Source organism: Myotis yumanensis, unplaced genomic scaffold (genome assembly GCF_028538775.1).
Source record: "Myotis yumanensis isolate MYYU_CA2020_CCGP unplaced genomic scaffold, mMyoYum1.0.hap1 SCAF_22, whole genome shotgun sequence".
NCBI lineage: Eukaryota > Metazoa > Chordata > Mammalia > Chiroptera > Vespertilionidae > Myotis > Myotis yumanensis.
In genome coordinates this window covers 12,611,632-12,632,121 of record NW_027223773.1, presented here as the reverse complement: position 1 = coordinate 12,632,121, position 20,490 = coordinate 12,611,632, and the positions used below count along the sequence as shown (strand labels likewise).

Genomic DNA, 20,490 nt, shown 5'->3' with positions numbered 1-20,490 from the left:
TTATTCCCCATTGTGTTTATTTTTCACACTCCTTCTGAGTTCTGCTGGTTTCTTACCACCACCACCCCCTCCCCACTCCCAAGTCTCCCAAATACTAGTTTCTTTCCCTTTCAAAAGTGATGTAGCAGTAAAGGTTTCCCAGAGCAAAATAGCTCCTCTCTCCTCCTTGTGAACATGGATCTCAATTGAGAAACACGATACATGCCCTACCCGTGGTCAGCAAACTGCGGCTCGCGAGCCAAATGCGGCTCTTTGGCCCCTTGAGTGTGGCTCTTCCTAAGCCTTAGGAGTACCCTAATTAAGTTCATAACAGTGTACCTACCTATATAGTTTAAGTTTAAAAAATTTGGCTCTCAAAAGAAATTTCAATCGTTGTACTGTTGATATTTGGCTCTGTTGACTAATGAGTTTGCCGACCACTTCCCTAACCGGTTTGGCTCAGTGGATAGAGTGTTGGCCTGTGCACTGAAGGGGGGTTCAATTCTTGTCAAGGGCACATGCCCAGGTTGTGGGCTTGATCCCTAGTTAGAGGGTGTGCAGGAGGCAGCCAATCAATGATTCTCTCTCATCAGTGATGTTTCTATCTCTCTCTCCCTCTCCCTTCCTCTCTGAAATCAATGAAATAAAATAAAAAGTGTATTTTTTAAAAAAGAGAGAGAAACGCATTCCACAAGGCAGGTGTTGGAAAGAAAGCCAGCAGCTTTCTGTTAGTGCAAGTTGGGTTGGAGAGTGTGCGTTTGGGCCGGCAGACAAGAGAGATTGCTAAAGCTCCACCCCAGACCCAGAAAATCACAGGGCCCGACTGCAGAGCAGGCCTCTTTTGGCATGCGGGGAGCAGACCTGACCCCCAAACGGAGGAACCTCAGAATGGGCTAAGGGCCAGGTTACTTCTCCCCAAAGCCCCAGTCAGATGCATCCCCGGGGAGGAGGGAGTAAGGCATGGGAACCTCAGGAGAGTCATTTTAATCCACATGGAGACAAGAAGGTGGGAAAAAAGGAGGTTTTGCCCACCACAGAGCTGTTCATTCATGAAATCCTGATTTTCCCACGGCCTGCTGGCAGGGTTTTCTTCTCAGGTTGGATTCCCAGTGAGACTGACTCTGAGAGGGATTGTGGCTTGCAGGATTGGGGGAGTGCTCTCAGGGTAAATGCCTGTGTGTGCAGGGGACAGGTGCGGGGGGGGCGGGGGTAGTGAAGGACCAGGATTGGGCAGAGAGGGAGAAGTGTGTGTGTGTGTGTGTGTGTGTGTGTGTGTGTGTGGATGGGGGGCTCTGGGAGACCCGTGGGGGAGTGTGAGGTATGGATGATCCTGAAGACTTGTCCAGAACTTACCTCCCGGGACTGAAAGCTCATTGGAAAGGGGTGTGATCTGGGGTACAGTGGGTCTCTTAGTAGGGGGCACTTCCTGGAAAGGAGACTTCATGAAGCCGTGTCAGTGACCGACATTCCTAGCAGCTGCAGAAATGTCTGTTTCAGTCCTGAAAGGAGAGGTTGCAAATCCGGGCATAACGGTGTTGAAAGAACTCAAGCAAACGCATGACATGTACCAGCTTATGCTCAAGGCACTGAGATGCAAGGCGTTATGATTCAACCTCCATCCCACCTGCATCCTACCTGCATTGTCACGTGGTCCATCCTCCTCATGCCGCCAACACTCACATCTCTCCCATCTGTCTACAAAACCCTTTCCACCTATGCCAATCCGTTCCCTGTTCACTTTTTTATGATTATTATTGATTTCAGAGAGGAAGGGAGAGGGAGAGAGAGATAGAAACATCAATGACGAGAGAAAAATCATTGATCAGCTGCTTCCTGCACGCCCCACACTGGGGATCAAGCCTGCAACCCTGGCATGTGCCCTGACTGGGAATTGAACCGTGACTCCTGGTTCATACGTTGATGCTCAACCACTGAGCCACACCGGCCGGGCTCCCTTGTAGAAGAACCTACCTTCCATTCAAGGTCTTTCCCTTTAGCTTTCTTCTCCTTCCATGGCCTTTAGAGTTATCCCTCCATAAATAATCCCCCTTTTTCTTCATTTTCAATCTCTTCCCTTTGACTGGCTCTCTTTCCTTTTTCCATTTACATTGTCTAATTTGTCTCATTTCCACTGGGGAATATATCCCCCTTTCCCAAAATTCTCTCCCATCTTGGTTGTATAACTTCTTGTTTCTCTTCTTACTCATCTGGCTATTTTTTCTTCTGCCCTCAAGCATTAGACTTTCTCATGATTCTTGTCACCACCCCTCTGCCCACCGCTGGATGACTCAGTTCTGATGATTCTACATCCTAAGTTACTCTGGAACTTCTTCCTTCTTCTCTCTCTCCACTGCTCTTGCATAATTGTAAACTCTTCCTTCTCATAATTATTCTTCAAGCCCAGCTCAAATGCCTGTGGGTCACAGAAACCTTCCCTGCACCCACTTTCTCTTCCTGGAGTCCCCATTGTTACTCTCGCTTGATTTACTTTGTGTTCCTTTCACTTCCTGGTGTGTCTCCTGCTCAACTTCTGACCTCAATGAGAAGCTCAACTAGCGTGTCATTAACTTCTCTTTAGGTTGACCTGACATTCCTTTCCATCCCACTGCGAACTGTTCCCAGGGTGTGTTCTCTTGCCCCTTTACACATATTTCTACTGATGCAACGTGTAGTACAGGTTGGTCTTCCAACAGGTAGAACATCTTGAAAGTAGGCAAGATGGGCTGTAGTTGGATCTGTCTCTAGACTCTCTCTATAGAGAGTCAGCACGTGTTTCTGGAATGAAGGTGAAGTGACTGTTACAATGTGAACTGCGTGGTCTGAGGTGTAAAACATTCGGTCAGAGCTGACAACAGCACGAGGCAGATATGCGCGTGGTTTTACGAAACCAGGACTAGAGATTGAAGAAGAAGAGGTGGTGATCGCCCCTCATTGAGGAGAAAGTGCATGAAGAGTCAAAAGTCGGGGGTGTTGCCTTGTCCTTCACTCTTTAGAAGTCGTCCCTTATGAACCGCCCAGAGAAGCTTTTGCTCAGAGTAAGATTTCTAGGCGTCATGTAACCGGAGGGTTTTGTCAGATATTTGCATGGAGACATCTATTAGCTTTTCAAACAAACAAAATCCCACCTGATTTGAGAGTCAGCCTTGCACGCAGGGGTTTTCATGGTTCATTGTAACCTTTGTCCAAGTGACCAGCTTTGTCCAGATTGTACTTCCATATTTTTAATTTTTTGTTTGTGGCACATTTACATATCATATGCTCCTTGGAGATAAAATTGCATAGTGTTTGATTTTAGATTTCTTAAGAAAAAAAATTGAAAAATGAACCAAGGGCAAGAGTCTAAACATTTAATATCATTCACGTAGGTGACAATGTATGAAAAAGGCAATTTGTCACCTATTTGTCAAGCAGAAATGCAAACAAGTTCAGAGAAGATACTATTTTAATTAAGTTTGTGCCTTGAATACCTGTTCACTTTAATATATTTTTTTTCAATAATAGCTGATAATTTTTTATATACATGAGCACACATCAGAGATCAACAGAGGGACTGGTATGCATGCATATAAGCAGAACCAATGGACACAGACACTGGTGGGGGGTGAGGACATTTTCAGGGGGGAGGAGGGGGAGTAGGAGAGGCAGGAGTGGGGGAGGACAATGGGGAAAAAAGAGACATATGTACTACAATTTGTAATACTTTAAACAATAAAAAAGTACATATACTACAGAGAGACCATGCTTCTTAGTAGGAATTTAAAGCTGAAGTTCCAACTGAGATCCCCAAATACAAAAAGTCTGAGAGTTCAAGTTGGGTTCTTTGAAGGTCTGATGAAAGAAATAGTTCAAAGCCCATTACTCTGTGATTCCAACGCTCTCGTTCACTTTAAGCATGTAAAACAGTGGGGAAAATTCGAGATAGAGGAGATTTGTGGAGGGGTGACCCTGAGGGAAGTCGAGCTCACCCTGTCCTGTGGGGAGAGGGGAGAGGATATGGAAAACTCTGAATGGCACACAAGTCTCTCTCAGGAGCATTTATCCGCATGGGGCCCAAGTTCCTTCCCCATCAAGGCTCTCACATATTTAACACAAAATCACATCCAGCTGGCAGAGGGGGCAGAGCATGGAGAATCACGCCGGAAGGTTCTGTGACATGACTTCCGTTGACCTTCCACTGGCTCCAACCCTCCCTCCCAGGTCACCTGACTACAAGGCAAGCCCGGGAAGTGGAGCTTCGCCCAGGATGGACAAGGAATCGGTTTGATGTCCAGCCAGTCATGTCTCCAGCTCACGCCAGGGGGCTTCTAGGGGCTCCCGGGGGCTCATGTGGGAGCTCGGGATGTGTTCCCTACAATGAGGAGATTCGGTGGAAACTGGGAACAGGCTTTGCGATGGCTTCTGTAGCAGAACCAAGAGGGAGAAAATGGCTTGGAGGGCAAAGAATGGGTGAGTGTTGACCCTGGCCCGGATAGAGTCCCATGGGAGAGAGAGCTGGCCTGGAGCCAGCTTGAGTCCTGCAGGGGAGGGGGACAGGACTCCATTAGGGCCCAGGGAGCAGATGCCGAGGGGTGAGCAGGAGCAGCCGGCTAAGGACCAGGTGCACCACCTGTGTCCTCGGGTGTTGTCCTTGAATGAATAGCCAGATATTTCTCCCGCAAACCAGTATTATTTAGGGAAATATTACAAACTCAACCAGCAGAGGACTTCATAGTAGGGTGTGTTTTTTTAAAGTCGGGTGTAGATAGGAAACTTCCCAGTTGATCCTGCAAGTATCTTCATTAGCAGGAAAAACTGTGTTTCCAAGTGGAGGAGGCCAGTTTCTGGAACACAACTGCATCTGACGCGAGGTCACTGAGAGAAAGGTGCGGTGATGACCTGGATGGGGGTTGGCAGTTTACTGGGATGATGTCACTGCGAGCTGTTGGGAAAAGCTCAGGCCCAGAGAGCAGATTCCGAAGCAGCCAGAAATGCCCCCAGCTCGGGAAGTTTAGATTACGGCCTAACGCCAGGCTTGGGGATTAAATGAGGTTTCTGTTGATTAATTTCCACCAGGGGTCTGCAGTGCTTCCCATACCTGGATTCCTCCGCACGGCCGGGAATAAGGACTGTGTAGGGCCCAGTGATGGCGAACCTACGACACGCGTGTCAGAGGTGACACGGGAACTCATTTTTGTGGTTGATTTTTCTTTGTTAAATGGCATTTAAATATATAAAATAAATATCAAAAATATAAATCTTTGGTTGCAGATAACAAAAAATTTCTATATGTGACACGGCACCAGAGTGAAGTTAGGGTTTTTCAAAACGCTGACACGCCGAGCTCAAAAGGTTGGCCATCAGTGGCCGTGGGCTGTTGCTTTGGGGTTAGGACATGAGTTTTAGCTCGATGCCCCACAAGCAGTTATTGTGGTCAGTAACTTGCTGTGACCCAAGAGGCTCTGAAATACTCAGTATCATGCCCAGAGATTGCGTCATTGCTAACAGACTGAGCTGAGAGAGACAGAGAGAGACAGAGAGAGAATATGAATGAAACATCTTCATTCATATTCTAGACGTAAGGGGGGGATGTGACAATGAAATAAGAGGGGAGTTCTCAGGGGGCTTTAGGTACCCAGTTTAGATTCGTGCAAGCCAGTTCCCGGGGCTGTCTCGTGTGTTACTAACACAGACATCTGACCTGAACCTCGAGAAAGACAACTGTGAAAAAGAGAAAAAGACGATTAGTACCGATGGCCATGGCAACGGACTCTCCCGCTACTTCTATCTGGATTTAAACTCCGCTCTCTTGGAAATTGCTCTATTAATCATGGAGGATATTCGCTAATTACAGCTGGAGGCTTAACACGGTTATTTCAGAAATCAGCTGTGCCAGAGACTGGCTGGCTAGACATCAAACCGATTCCTTTTCCTTCCTGGGTGAAGCTCCACTTCCCGGGCCTGCCTTGTAGTCAGGTGACCTGGGAGGGTTGGAGCCAGTGGAAGGTCAATGGAAGTCATGTCACAGAACCTTCCGGGCGTAATTCTCCATGCTCTGCCCCCTCTGCCAGCTGGATGTGATTTTGTGTTAAATATGTGAGAGCCTTGTTGGGGCAGGAACTTGGGCCCCATGCGGATAAATGCTCCCGGGAGAGACTTGTGTGCCATTCAGAGATTTCCATGGATGAGAAATACACTTTTTATTTTTAAAAAATATATTTTATTAATTTTTTTACAGAGAGGAAGGAGAGGGATAGAGAGTTAGAAACATCGATGAGAGAGAAACATCGATCAGCTGCCTCCTGCACGCCTCCCACCGGGGATGTGCCCGCCACCAAGGTACATGCCCTTGACCGGAATTGAACCCAGGACCCTTCAGTCCACAGGCCGACGCTCTATCCACTGAGCCAAACTGGCCAGGGCGAGAAATACACTTCTATAGTTATGCGCCAGGACAGGTCTGTACTTATTTGTTGTAGCAGCTAGTGCTGTGGTAACGGGTATACAGTCACATTATGGTAGAGGAATTTTAGCTGGCTGACCACTCGCTATGTTTTAGATACTACTGATTACTAGTATTTCATCACATTTAATTCTCTTAATAAGCGGTTGAAGTGGTTGTAACTGTCATTTCACACATGAGGAGGAAATTAAGGTTTAGAAAAGTTAAGCAACTTGCCTGAGACATAAATTCTGTTGAGGTGGGATTTGAACTCAGGTCTGCAAGTCTCCAAAGTGTGTTCATTACCTTCCCAATAAGACATCCAAGAGGAAAGAACTGTGTAAACTGCTCAGAGAGCAGAGGTAGATGTGTCTGTCCATTTGTTCATTCATTTATTCAACAAATATGTATCTTATGTGTGCTATGTGCCAGGTCCTAGACACTGGACACAACATGTCCTTTTTAATATGACAGGAGCAGTAGCTTAATTTGTGACCTGATGTCCTGAAATTCTAAATGTTCCTTCTAGTTTTAGTGACCCCCCAACAAATGGTGGAACAGAAATAAGCTCTCACTATCTCATTTACTCATTTCTAGCCAAGAAGAGGGAAGACTTTTCTTACGAGGCATACATTTCTACTACTGAAAGATGTTAGTCTTAAGAAGATCTGGCTTAATAAAGAATGAGCCCTAGCCAGTGTGGCTCAGTGGATAGAGCATCGTCCCTCGGACTGAAGGGTCCCAGGTTCGATTCCAGTCAAGGGCATGTACCTCAGTTGCAGGCTCCATCCCAGCCGGGGCCCTGGTCGGGGCGTGTGCAGGAGCAACCAATTGATGTGTTTCTCTCACATCGATATTTCTCTCTGTCTTTCCCTCTCTCTTCCACTTTCTTTACAAATCAATGGAAAAATATCCTCAGATGAGGATTAAAAGGAAAAAAAGAATGAGGGTGTTTTCTCTAAAATTTAGGAGGGACAGTCACATGGATGGACATGCTGCTCTTCCCCATATTATTAGGGTGTGATGACAACGAAGAGGAGAAAGCCAGCATACATTCCGTAGGAGGTACCATCACGCCACAAATGGCAGATTCTGCCAATTCACGATGGCACAGTCTAAGAGAAAGGATGATGTTGTTTAAATAAATCATAGCTCTGCCCTGTTCCGTGTGCCTCAGTTGGTTGGAGCATCGTCCCATATCAAGGGGTCTCAGGTTCGATTCCCGGTCAGGGCACATGCCTACTGGTGGGTTCCATCCCTGGTTGGGGCGCCTGTAGGAGGCAACCAATCGATGTTCTTCTCTCACATTGATGTTTCTCTCTCTCCTTCCCTTCCTCTAAGATCAATAAAAAAAAAAATAAAGCAGTTCTATAATAAATAATATTTCTGTAATAAAGACTAACATGCCTTTATTATAGAAGTTGATGACATTACTACAGTATAAGAGCAAAGTAGAGCAGAAATAAAAGTTTATCATTTTTCAAATACTCTACATGAAGTCTAGAGTATATACACCATTGTAGTTTATACAATACTTAATTTTAGGGTTTAATCCAGCTGAGATTTAATACAATCTGATGGGCCTATGCAAGGTACTTTGAGGCAGTATGGCTCAGCAGACAAATTTGGCTTTAACAAATATATTGGTTAACATTGGAAACAAATGAAAATTGCAATCGATAAGATAGCTCTAGTAACTCCGAGTCGCACAACTCTCAGAGTCAAATATTCAAAAGCTTTCCAGAGCACTGCCCCCCTTTTTAGTGCTGGTGTCATAAGGAACTATTTTCTTTAAAAATAAAAAGTGGGTTGGGTTACTGTGGAATAAAAATCTGACCCATTTTTGTCTTTTACAGCAAGAAATCTGTAACCGAATTATTTTGCCAATAGGGACTGTCTGAGCTCTGATAATTCTGGGAATAAATTATGTGTATTTTCCACACAGGCACACTGAATGAATTAGGATACGGTCTTTTACTTTTCGGTTTACTTATCAGTCCACGATGTGCTGGGAAATCCGGGAAAAGGAAAAAAGCAGCAATTGAGGACTTTTCTCTTGGGCAAATTGTGTATCTTAAAATGACAAAATCTTTTCTAGAATGGTCAGGGAAGTGTTACCCTTACAAGTGGAGAACATTGACTTTAAAAAAAAACACACCACACCGTTTATTTATTTATTTTTTAAGATATTTTATTGATTTTTTTTTTACAGAGAGGAAGGGAGAGGGATAGAGAGTCAGAAACATCGATGAGAGAGAAACATCGATCAGCTGCCTCCTGCACACTCCCCACTGGGGATGTGCCCGCGACCAAGGTACATGCCCTTGACTGGAATCAAACCTAGGACCCTTGAGTCCGCAGGCCGACACTCTATCCACTGGGCCAAACCGGCCAGGGCTACACCGTTTCTTTATTAGGTTTCATACTCCTGTCCACCATCCCAACAGATGTGCATGTCCTAAGAGATATGGACATCGATGTATACATACAACTTACCGTTTAACTACTAGGGACATAGCATAAAAAGTGTCCCAGGTTCGATTCTGGTCAAGGGCACATGCCTGGGTTGCAGGCTCGGTCCAACGTGCAGGAGGCAGCCAATCAATGATTCCCTCTCCTCACTGATGTTTCTATCTCTCCCTTCCTCTCTGAAATATAAATATATATATATATATATATATATATATATATATATATATACACACACACACACACATATACTCACTATATAAATTCAAGGGACATAGTATAAAACAATGGGAACCTTCACAATGCTGTCAGGACCGGGAAACGCAGAGAAGGAAGTGCAAGTCAAGCGGACAAACTCTTCTACAGCAAGAAGCCAACAGCATGAACAAGAATCTTGACTGGGAGACCGAACACGTGTGCATCCACAGGCAGGAGTCCTGTGGAGGAATAACATTTTCTTTTTCCCCCCAAAGAGCTCCGGCATTGACAAAACATGTCAGAAAAAGCAAAACCAAAAAACAACAACTTCTCTTGTAACTCTCGGGAGTGTGATGGATGGTAAAACATGGCCAACCTGCAAAAAACAGGGTCTCCATTGCAAACATTCCCAGGAGCCATGAACTTCACCGGGAAGCAATGGCATCCTCTCCGCAGGGCGCGCAGCCCACCGCGGCTTCCCCCGAGTCAGTGCCAACGAAAAGCCCTGAACAAGGGGTGATTTTCAAAGCGAGTCGCGATCGCCCCCCAACCGGCCCCCCCCCCCCCCCCCCCCGCAACCCGTGTCCCTAGTGCGGGCTGCCCCGGGCGGGCAGCGCGGCGGGGGCCCGGGGCGGTTCCTGGGCTGGGCAGTGGGGTCCCCGGGGGCCAGGGCGCAACGGTTCCAGGCTCCGGGCCGACCCCCGAGGTGCAGAGGGTGGGGTCCCCCCCCGGGGTCCCGGGGACACCCCGCCCAGGGAACCGCACTGCCAGGTGCGCCCCCGCCCGACCTCCCCGAGCCGCGCGGGGGGGGGGGGGGTCCTCTCCGGGAGACGCCGCCACGGCCACGAGGGCGCGGGGAACCCCGGCTCTTCCCGCCGGCCCCGCTCCGGGCCCCGCTCCGGCGGCGTCTCGGCCCGGGCGGCCCGGGGATGTTCTCGCGAGAGGAGCGGGCGCGGGGCGCCGCGGGTCGGGGGCGCGGGGAAGCCCGAGGCGAGGCCGGCGGGGCGGGCGGGCGCGCGGGCGGCGGGCAGGCCGGGGGCGCGGGGAAGCCGCTCCCGCCGCCGCGAGGCAGCCCTGACGTCAGGAGTTTTCCTCCAAGTCAACAACCGGCCCCGGGAGGGAGGGCGGGGGGCGCGGGAGGCGGCGGGGACCCCGGCGGGGCGCGCCCGGAGAGGAGGCCGGAGCCCCCGCCCCGCCGCGCGCCCGGGGCCCGAGCCGCCCGCCGCCCGCCGCGCCCGGCCCCCGCCCAGCGGGCCGCCGGCTGGACGGACGGGGCCGCCGACATCCGATTCCCAGCGAGTCCCCGCCTCCTCCTCCCCCGCCCGCCGCCTCCCGCGCCAGCGCCGCGGCCCGGCGGCTCCCTCCCCTCCCGCAGCCCCGCGCCTGCCCTCCCGCCGCACCGGGCTCCAGGGGGCCCGAGCTCTGCGGGGTGGGGGGAGGACAGGAGGGGAGGAGGAGGGAGGGGGGACCCCCGAGTCGCCCCCTCTCCTCCCCCCGCCCCCCCCCCGGCTCCATCCTCCGCCGCCGCCCGAGCAGCTGCGGGGCCGCCGCCGCCACCGCCTTTGCAGGTAACAGCCACCGCCCCCCGCCCGCGCCCCCTCCCCCCGGGTCCCCTTCCTCGGACCCCGGCCCGGCCCCCTCGGGCGGGGGGCTGGGGGTGGTGGCGGGGGCGCCTGGGTGGTCCCTGCGCCGGGGGCGGGGGCTGGGTCGGGAGGCTGGGGTGCGGGTGTGGGTGGGAAAGGCCGGGGATGCCCGGCGCGGGGACACGGGCGCCCCCTCCCTTCCCGGGGGGAGCCGGGGGGCGGCGGCGCGCGGGGGGCCGGGGCAGGGTTCCCCGGCCTAGCGGTCCCGGCCGCGTCTGGGCTGCCCCGGCCCTGGCGCCTCCCGTCTCTGCGCAACTCCGCGCGCGCCCCCCCCTCCCCGCACCCCCCACCCCCCGGCCTCCCCGCCGGACGCGCGGCGTGGGGAGGGGGCGCCCGCTGGGCCGGGGGCGGCGGCGAGGTTATGTAACGCGCGTGGAGCCCGTGGCGGCGTGTTTGGGTTGGGGGGAGGGGGCTGTCTGCGTGCGCCCCGCCCGGGCCGCCGTGCGCGTGGGGTGGGGTGGGGTGGGGTGGGGTGGGGTGGGTGCCGCCGAGGATGCATCGGCGTCCCCGGGGTCTCCTTCCTCCTCCACCCACCCGGCCGGCGGCGCGCGGGGAAGACGGCGCGGGCGGGCGGGCGGGGTGGGGTGGGTGGGTGGGGTGCGGGGGGAGGTGGGTGGCGTGCCCGCCCGTGTTTTCCATAGTAGCGGGGTTCGGTCCGCTGGGGAGTTGTGTGCTAAGAATAGAAATGTGCGGAAGATGCTGGGTTTGGCGGATCCAGTGATGCTGTCGCTGCTGCTGGCGGCGGCGGCGGCGGCTGGGCTGCAAGTAAACAAACCGGCCTCCCTCTCGTGCATCGCCTTCTGCGCATCGGTCTGCATCAGCCATGATGCCGGCGGGGCCCTTGGGAGCCCCGAGTGGAAACCTGGCCGGCGGCGGGGTGCGCCCCGGCTCCTTGGCGGGGTCACCCCGTGTTTGGGATTTCCCGGGAATCTGCGGGGAGGCCAGATTGCATCGCTCGGGCGTCGGGTTTCCAATGGCGATCGGGAGCGTGTCTCTTCTGCACGCAGAGGCGGTGCCTGCCTGCAGGTCAAGGGGAGGATGCGCCCCGGTCTTCCATCAGCATCGTGTTAGGAAGAGCACCCCGACGCCTGCCACCCGGGCGCCGATTGGTCCAGAGCCCAGTAGTTTGTAAGCTCCTAAGGTTCCTCCAAGGTAGAGAGTCCGCGGTGGACCTGCTGGGTCTGCTGGCTAGTTGCTGGCGTTAATAAAATGGTCACGCTTCCTCCGCTCATCCCGAAGCTAAAGGGTACGAAAGAATGGCTTTTTTTGCAGTTAGTACATTGCCAGCTGCCCCAAACCATCCATCGAGGTATGTGTGTGTCCCTTATTTGGGAAAGCGTGGTCATGCAGCTCTTCAGTTCACTGCAAGTCATTAGACAGCCACTGGGTTTCATTTTTGGTTGTAGCTCCTTAAAGTAGATTGTACGTTGTTGGGAAATCACTGGAACACACACACACACACACACGTGGAGAGTCCAATAAAGATGGTTTAGGAAACTTTGTCTTCAAAACTTGAGTGTCATTGCAAAATATGTATAAAGGAACATGAATATTCCAAGAGGTGGTTGTCTAGTACACATACACACACATACATATATATATATTCATGACGTGGTTGTCTAAAACATGAACATATTTATTAAAATACTTATTAATAAATTACTGGTTTCCTGAGGTATCCGATTGAATGCACACTTATTTGCATCTATGCAGTAGTTCATGTGGAAAATAACACAATGATGAATAAACCCTAATACAATAACAAACTTTCATGTATTCACAGCTGTACACCTACCTTTGCCCCGCAATTTTCTTTTGACAAATATGCAATCTTGACTTTGAAAGTTTTCCAAGGAGATGGTACTGAAGATCTGCTTTTTTGCTTTTCTCACCAGGTTGGCCCCACTATCCTTAATTGGCTTGAGCTTCTTATTAAAGAGAGGAGAGCATATATCACATGAATGAGATGAAACTGGAATTAGATGAAGGTAGATTTTTTTTTTTTGGTTCAGCTATACGTATATTTCTCCTGTGTATTTGCAGTAGCGTGTTTACTTCCAGTGTAAAAAAAAAACAAAACTAAAGTAACTCTGCAAAATAATTTGTGAAACTATTATTTCTATTCATTTTGTCCCATACACGTAGCCTTTCTGTGATTTAGTGAATTATTTTCCAACTTAAAAATTCATTTTTAATTTCTTATTGACTTAGTTTAAGTTGTGTTTGTCAGAGTACTTAAGGGTTCTTCTTTGGACGTTTTGTTGTTTATGTAAGTTTATGGCTGTAAAGTATTTTAAATAAGATTTCATTCATTCAACAAATATTAGAATGTGAACTGTATGATAGGGGCTGGTTGATTGAGAACTTTTTTTTACTTTTTATTCAGACGTTCACATCCATTAGAAAGAAAATTTGTTTTCAGATCACGGCGAACCTAAACATGTTTTGCTCAAACATGTACTGGGACAAATGTGCTTGTTAGCATAGCGTCTTGTGCAAAGTAAGGATTTAAGGTTTTTTAAACTCTAGCTTTTGATTTAAATGTGAGAGGTTTTCTTTCTTATAGAGAGTCAATGGAAATTTACAACTATTTGGGTTTCTTTAAAAAGAGGAACCCGTTTTACAAATTGACTTTGTGGAAGTTTAGAGTTTACTTAAACTTTGCATATCTTTGTGAAAGGATAGCTACACTTTTTGTTGTTGTTATTTTACCTTTGAAGGTCAAGAGTTCACCCTTGGGAAGCTAAGGCAATCCTTGTTTAACTAGGTGTTAATTGCATTTTAGCATGATTTGATAGGATCTTGTTTTTAGAGTGTGATTAAGTTTCAACATTAAAAAATATTTCATTTGAAACCATTCAGAATTGAATAAGAACATGCAAGACAGAAAAGCCATTCCATTTTTAAAATGTTAAAACATTTTTTTTTATTAAATTGATTGGTGTCAACATGAACATACAGGTTTCAGGTGTGTTTTTCTGTTAGCAGCCATTTAATTTTGTTTTGACTAAATCAGTCTTGTAATTTGACTTGCATTTTTCTTAAATTAATTTAAGAAATGCACATAATTAATTTTTATAGATTCGTTAGAATACGTAGATCATTTAAAATTGTTCCGTTTTTAACTTTAGGTTTCAGAGTTCACATCAGTATTCCAAATCCTGGTTTCCTACAGCATGCATTGTTCTGTTATTTTGTTTTTTTAATATATTTTTATTGATTTTACAGAGGAAGGGAGAGGGAGAGAGCGATAGAAACATCAGTGATGAGAGAGACTCATTGATTGGTTGCCTCTTGCATGCTCCCTACTGGGGATCAAGCCTGCAACCCGGGCATGTGCCCTTGATTGGAATCGAACCCGGGACCCTTCAGTCTGCAGGTCGTTGTTCTATCCACTGAGCTAAACTGGCTAGGGTGCATGCACTGTTCTGTAGTCTCCTGCAAAGATAGCCCTGAATCATCAGATGTTAACTTAATTATTTTATCATGGTCTTTCACGAGCTAGATTCAGTGCAGCGTTCATGCATGCAATGCCTGGTGAGCCCTTGCCATGTGCCAGGCACTATTACATGTGGCCAACATGTATGTATATATGCATTTAATCTTCAGGACCGCCCCTGTTACATTTTTTTTTTTTTAGAAAGGAAGGGAGAGGGAGAGAGAGATAGAAACATCAATGATGAGAGAGAATCATTGATTGGCTGCCTCCTGCACACCCCCCCACCGGGGATCCAGCTTGCAACCCAGGCATGTGCCCTTGGCCGGAATCGAACCCGGGACCCTTCAGTCCACAGGCTGACGCTCTATCCATTGAGCCAAACCAGCTAGGGCTCCCCTGCTACATTTTTGAAAGTGATTTTAACATGAGAAAACACTTACTCTGGCTTATAAAAATCCATTTCATTTTAACTTCCCTCATTCTGAAACATTTTCTTTTAGTGTTTTTACTAACTACCTGTTAGAGTTCACAGTGACAATGCTAACTTTCCATAATGTAGTATAACCGTTTACCCAGAAATCAAGTTCATGTAGATTGACCCATAACAACATCCTTTTTCATTTTAGTTATTTCAGATGCTGAATTAACTGCCTCCAATGTTTACGTATTTTATTGTAGCACCAGTGGATTAGATGTTAATATACTTCCTGTGCGGGTAACCTTCAAATAGTAGTTGATAGAGAGATTGACATCTGCTTCTTGAACCGTGGGTTTGCTTTTTTAGTTCCTTTTCTTTTCAATACTCTATTTATTTAATGCCAACTGCACATATTTTATGCATCCAAATAGGTATATTTTCCTAGTATTCAAAGGGAAAGGTAAAAAAAAAAAAAAATTACTAGACCAGATCACTAGAAGACTGCCAAGTGAGGATTTCTCTCCCCTCTGTTAAGAAATCCTGTGTGTGCCCTGACCGGTTTGGCTCAGTGGATAGAGCGTCGGCCTGCGGACTCAAGGGTTCCGGGTTCAATTCCAGTCAAGGGCATGTACCTTGGTTGCGGGCATATCCCCAGTGGGGAGTGTGCAGGAGGCAGCTGATCGATGTTTCTCTCTCATCGATGTTTCTAACTCCCTATCCCTCTCCCTTCCTCTCTGTAAAAAATCAATAATATATATATATGTTAAAAAAAAAAAAAAGAAATCCTGTGTTTGTGGGGCTGAGGATGGGAGAGGGAGGAAGATGGTCTTTTGTTAGGATTGGAGTTTAGTTCAGGTTTTGTCCGTGTGCAGTTGGTGTTTGAATGTTGTATCTTCCCAACTGTATTGGACTTTTGTGGACAGGAACTGTATGATCACAATATTGTTAACTAAGATGTCAGTTATAAGTGAAGTAGAGAGCAGATTTAAACTTGAAGAGTCATACGTGTTAGCTCTGTAGGGCTATTTGTATCTTTGTTTTTATGGCAAAGGAAATACAGGCATGGAGAGTTCAGGGACCAGCATCATCACGCTGGTGGGGCAGGTTGGAAAAAGAGACCCAAATGTTTTGGCTTGTCCATTGCTCTTCGTAACATGCCGTACCTGCACGCTAGCTCTCGCTTTAATCGGTGGTGAAAGGTCAAGCTGATTCTTGGCATGTAGTGGACCATGTACCAGCTGTGTTCTGTGTGTATGTGAACTCTTTTTCCATTTTATAACCAGAGAGGTCCCAGGACAGAGTTTGGAAGGATCTTACATGTGTATTGGGGAAATATGGCCAACGGTGCAACCAAAATTCTTTTAGCAGCAACCCTCCACCTGCCCCTGTTAGCATAGGTACCTGCACACGGAGACAAGCCACAGTCTACAAGAGACGTGGAGGGGGATAATTCATCCATAGCTTGCCCAGTGTTTTAGGACTCGTAAGGATCCAATAAGCGTTTTCCTAGTTGTTTCATATTAGAATATTAAATATATCACCCAGCACAAGTGGTGTTCTTTTTTATCCTCATCTGATGATATGTTTATTGATTTGAGAGGAGAGAGAAGCATCTATCCATTGTCTCCTGCATGTGCCCCGACGGGTTGGAGCCCCCAATCTAGGTATGTGCCCTGACCAGGACTCGAACCTGCAGCCTTTTTGGTGTAAGGAACAATGCTCCAACCAACTGAGCCACCTGGCTGGGGCACAGGATGCTTTAAAAAAAAAAAAATTTTATTGATTTTTTACAGAGAGGAAGGGAGAGGGATAGAGAATTAGAAACATCGATGAGAGAGAAACATCAATCAGCTGCCTCCTGCACACTCGCCACTGGGGACGTGCCCGCAACCAAGGTACATGCCCTTGACCAGAATCGAACCTGGGACCCTTCAGTCCACAGGCGGACGCTCTATCCACTGAGCCAAACCAGTCAGGGCACGGGATGCTTTTTTGATGAATAACGGCTGTGTTGGTTGAAATGGCATTTAAATACCCTAAATAGGCGTGGGGAAGAGGGAGGAAATGCTTTATGTGTTTGTATGTATATTTCAAAGTTTGCAAAGCTGATTTTTAAGAATGGGCAGTTTTGAAGAAGGGCTCTTTTGTGGGGAAAGTCAGAAACTTGCCTGTGTTTTTGCAGGTACTTCCCCCATAATGTAAAGCTCAGCGAAGATATTTACAGAAAGACTTTTAAGAAAATCCACCCAGAAGAGAGGAGAGGTATTCAAAATGTATTATTTGTGTGGCCCGCTTCCCTATGTGTTGTGTGTTTTCACAGGATTATAACTCTTGAAAGTTTTTTGACAAATTTTTGTTGAGATGCTCAAGTTTCAATTCCCAAACAAATCAAGCATCAACACTACCCAAAATTATCCACGGACTGGCTTTTAGAGTTCCTTGAAGTGAGAGCAGGTTGCCTTGAATTTCGCTCCCACTTCAGTTTTTTTCTTTTCCCTCAAATCCTTTCAAAAGCTTTGTAGAGCTTTTTGCACTGATGGCATATATTAGTTTCATCTATTTCTTATGCATAGGTGACTACCATAAAATTACATTATGGTTAACCCTTCTCAAGCGTTGGTATTTCAGTGTAGCAGCGTTCTCATGTATTTGAACATGTTATCTTCATTAATGCATTTTGACTAGCATATGTAAAGTACGTGGAAAATTGTGGCGCAGAGCGAGTCTATGCTACATAATATTAATTACAGCCCAGTTTATTGTTTAGAGAAAGTTGTATTACAGAATTGTATTGTGGCCTTGAACTTGGAAATTAACACCGGAAATTGTCAACCTATGTTAATTACAACCTTTATTGTAAAAAAAAAAAAAGAGATTTGCTGAGGTGCCCTTTTAACTTTGTCACCCTGCTTCTCCTCTTCTGTCATAATTTCATTTGTGATGCCACAGGGATATGTATTAATTTCTAATTTATTTGAGCGCATTGTGCTTTACTGGACTTCTGAAGAATAATTTGATCAAAAACATGTTCAGAGCTATTCTCAAATGTTACACATCTTTTTGAGAGTTCAGATAATGTTTGGTAGAAAGCACACCGACCTGATTGGAGACTTGAATTGCACGTAGGTGCTTTTGTTTCCTGTCACTAACTCGTTCTGGGAACTGTGGGGAAATCATGTCATTATTGGTTGGTCACCGTTTTTCTAGAGAGCACATTAATAGCAGGTTATTAAAGGTTTGGAAACAGATTTTAAATACTTGGTTTTGCTTGTCTCCCTGTATACTTAATGTGGTCCCTGTCACAGAGTAGACAATCAATGCATATTTATTAACTGCATATATGTATATTATATGTTTTATTGAATGATTGATACTTTTACAGGATGTTCGAAGAAGTTTAATTTTTGCTTCAAATTAAATGGTTGGTTGTCATAAGTAAAGAGATATCTTTAAAATATTCTTACACATACTATTAAGAAAATATGCCATTCTTTTTTCTCTTTTTCCTCCCATCATGGATAATTTTGGGTAGTGTTGATGCTTGATTTGCTTGGGAATTGAAACTTGAGCATCTCAACCAAAAATTGTCAAAAATGTTGAGAAAAAAAGGATAATTTTAATGTGTGGTAGTCCTTATAATTAATGGAGGTCTATAGGAAACGTACTTCAATGGATAGGGACGAATATTTATTATAATTCTAATTATTTATATGTGGGTGCTTCCATAATGTTCAAGTTCAGGTTTGGTTTTAAGATGGCTTTCTGTTGACTTTGAATATTAGCTTGTTTAGTCGGTTTTTTATTAAGGCTGCATCTTCATGCCTTGTTTTATCCACTGGTTTATTCCATATTTGTTGAGCATCTATTATGTGTCAGGCACTGTCAACTTGTTTTACAAATAAAAATGCTACCGAATGAGGTAAAAGATGTGAAAATGTGTTTTTTTTTTCCAATTGTAAAATGACATTCAGGTGCAGTTATTATCAAATTCTCAAATAGTCTGAACAAAAGTACCCTTATTATAACCACTTTGTGGAAATTCTAAATTGAATCTGCCAAGAATTTCGTGTGCAATTTTTTTTATAAGAATGGGAAAAATTAGGTTACCCAGTGATGACATGTTTAATGAGTAGGCTTAAAAGGAAAATAAACCAAATTTTGTCTGTTATAGGTCATTAGATAGAAGAGATTTCTAGGGAAGTTAGGACGAGGTGAAGTTCACTCTACTTTCGGGAACAGATTACATGCTTCAAGTCCAGCTCATCATTTTTCAGATTAGTGGGTTTTCTTTGTTTTTTTTTTGTTGTGTTTTTTTTGTTGTTGTTAATCCTCATCCAAGGATATTTTTCCATTGCTTTTCTGAGAAAGCGGAAGGGAAGGAGAGAGAGAGGGAGGGAGAAGGGGAGGGGGAGAGAGAGAGAAACATTGATGTGAGAGAAGCACGTCGATTGGTTGCCTCCCGCATGCGGCCCCAGGCTGGGAATCGAGTCCGCACCTGAGGTACAAGCCCTTGACCAGAATCGAACCCGGGACCCTTCAGTCCGAGGGCCGACGCTCTATCCACTGAGCCAACCCAGCTAGAGCTGCAGGTTAGTATTTTTAATAGACTGAGGGGGAGAGTGTAGGTGACGAGGTACAGGAATGTTGTCATTGCAGGGAAATTAACGAGCATAGTTTGCTGCTTATGAGTTAATAGAATTTGTTTTTATATACAAACGAGCACTTATGTTCGGAGAATGTGTCATTTCAGTCAGTAGAGACTCAGGAGCAATTTTTAAAGCTGAAAATTACGATGAGGGGTAGAATCTGTTCACATTTTACAGAGCCACTGCATAAAGCCATCTCTATAATGTGTGGGGCCACTGCCCCTCACCAAGATGATAACTTCTATCCGATTGATTTAACATACATTTTAACAGTTTAAATAGATAAGCGCCAGTGAACAGTTTTTATCTAAAACACTAGTTTTTGAAACTGTTCCTTTATGAAATAAAATTCATTGACTTTGGGTTGATGTGGATATTTCTGCCTCTTGTTTTATTTATTTTATTTTTTAAAATTGTTTTATTGCTTAAAGTGTTACAAAGAGTATTACATATGTCTCCTTTTTTCCCCGTGCTTGACACTCCCCCGGCCTCCCCTACCCCCCAGTGTCTTATGTCCATTGGTTATGCTTATATGCATGCATACTGCCTCTTGTTTTATACTGAAGAGGCAGCGCTGGTGGCAGGAGCATGGGCCTGGTTCTCTGTGTGGGGTCCCCATAGAGGAGCCCCCTGACCCTGGCCCAGTCTCTTCATCTGGCTCGACCCTTCCCTCTACTGTAAACCGAAGGTCGCTTCCAGCTTTAAGATCCTTATAACGAAATGTCCACTTAAAAAAAATAAAATCAATTTTGACAATACTGTTGTTTTTCTAGGTGGTTGTTTTTTGTTTTTTTTTTAATAGAGGTTTGGTAATTATTTAAGTAGGAAAGTACACACTTTACATACATTTATTGGATATGTATTACTTTTGGTTATTACTAAGCATTAATCCCTGACCTGTTCCATTTCTAATCCTAAGAATATTCAGCTAGGTAGAGTTTCCTTTTACCCCTGTTAGATAATTTTATAGTCAGAAGAATTGCTGCAGTGGTTCTCAACCTTCCTAATGCCGCGACCCTTTCATACAGTTCCTCATGTTGTGGTGATCCCCCAACCATAAAATTATTTTCGTTGCTACTTCATCACTGTAATGTTGCTGCTGTTAGGAATCGTCATGTAAATATCTGATATTCAGGATGTATTTTCATTGTTCGCGACCCACAGGTTGAGAACCGCTGCAGTGGGTGTGAGGCCCCTGGCTACGGTAGAAGCAAAGAGAAGGCCGACAGGGCAGCCCCTGAAAAGACATCATTTTGTACCGGTGTTCCCAGTGCTTAACT

At 46.3% G+C, this 20,490-nt stretch overlaps 1 protein-coding gene and 1 long non-coding RNA gene across 9 annotated transcripts in view; one reads left to right on the top strand and one right to left on the bottom strand.

Annotated features, from left to right (window-relative positions):
• Window positions 1–8,628: 8,628 nt before the first annotated feature.
• LOC138999275 (uncharacterized) lies at window positions 8,629–9,325 on the bottom strand. Its single transcript, XR_011469358.1, has 3 exons — window positions 9,162–9,325; window positions 8,959–9,045; window positions 8,629–8,855 (listed from the first exon to the last, which is right to left on the bottom strand). It is a non-coding gene; the product is annotated as an uncharacterized lncRNA (long non-coding RNA).
• Window positions 9,326–10,452: 1,127 nt separating this feature from the next.
• The window catches only part of AKT3 (AKT serine/threonine kinase 3), a 228,266-nt gene continuing 218,228 nt past the window's right edge, over window positions 10,453–20,490 (top strand). For 4 of the 8 annotated variants that reach the window (XR_011469357.1, XR_011469355.1, XR_011469356.1 and 1 more), the window contains exons 1-2: window positions 10,456–10,632; window positions 12,603–12,695. The gene's annotated coding sequence lies outside the window, so the exon portion shown is untranslated. Of the gene's footprint in view, window positions 10,633–12,602; window positions 12,696–20,490 lie in introns of all 8 variants that reach the window. The other 4 variants (XM_070401365.1, XM_070401367.1, XM_070401369.1 and 1 more) reach the window with 4 other exon arrangements.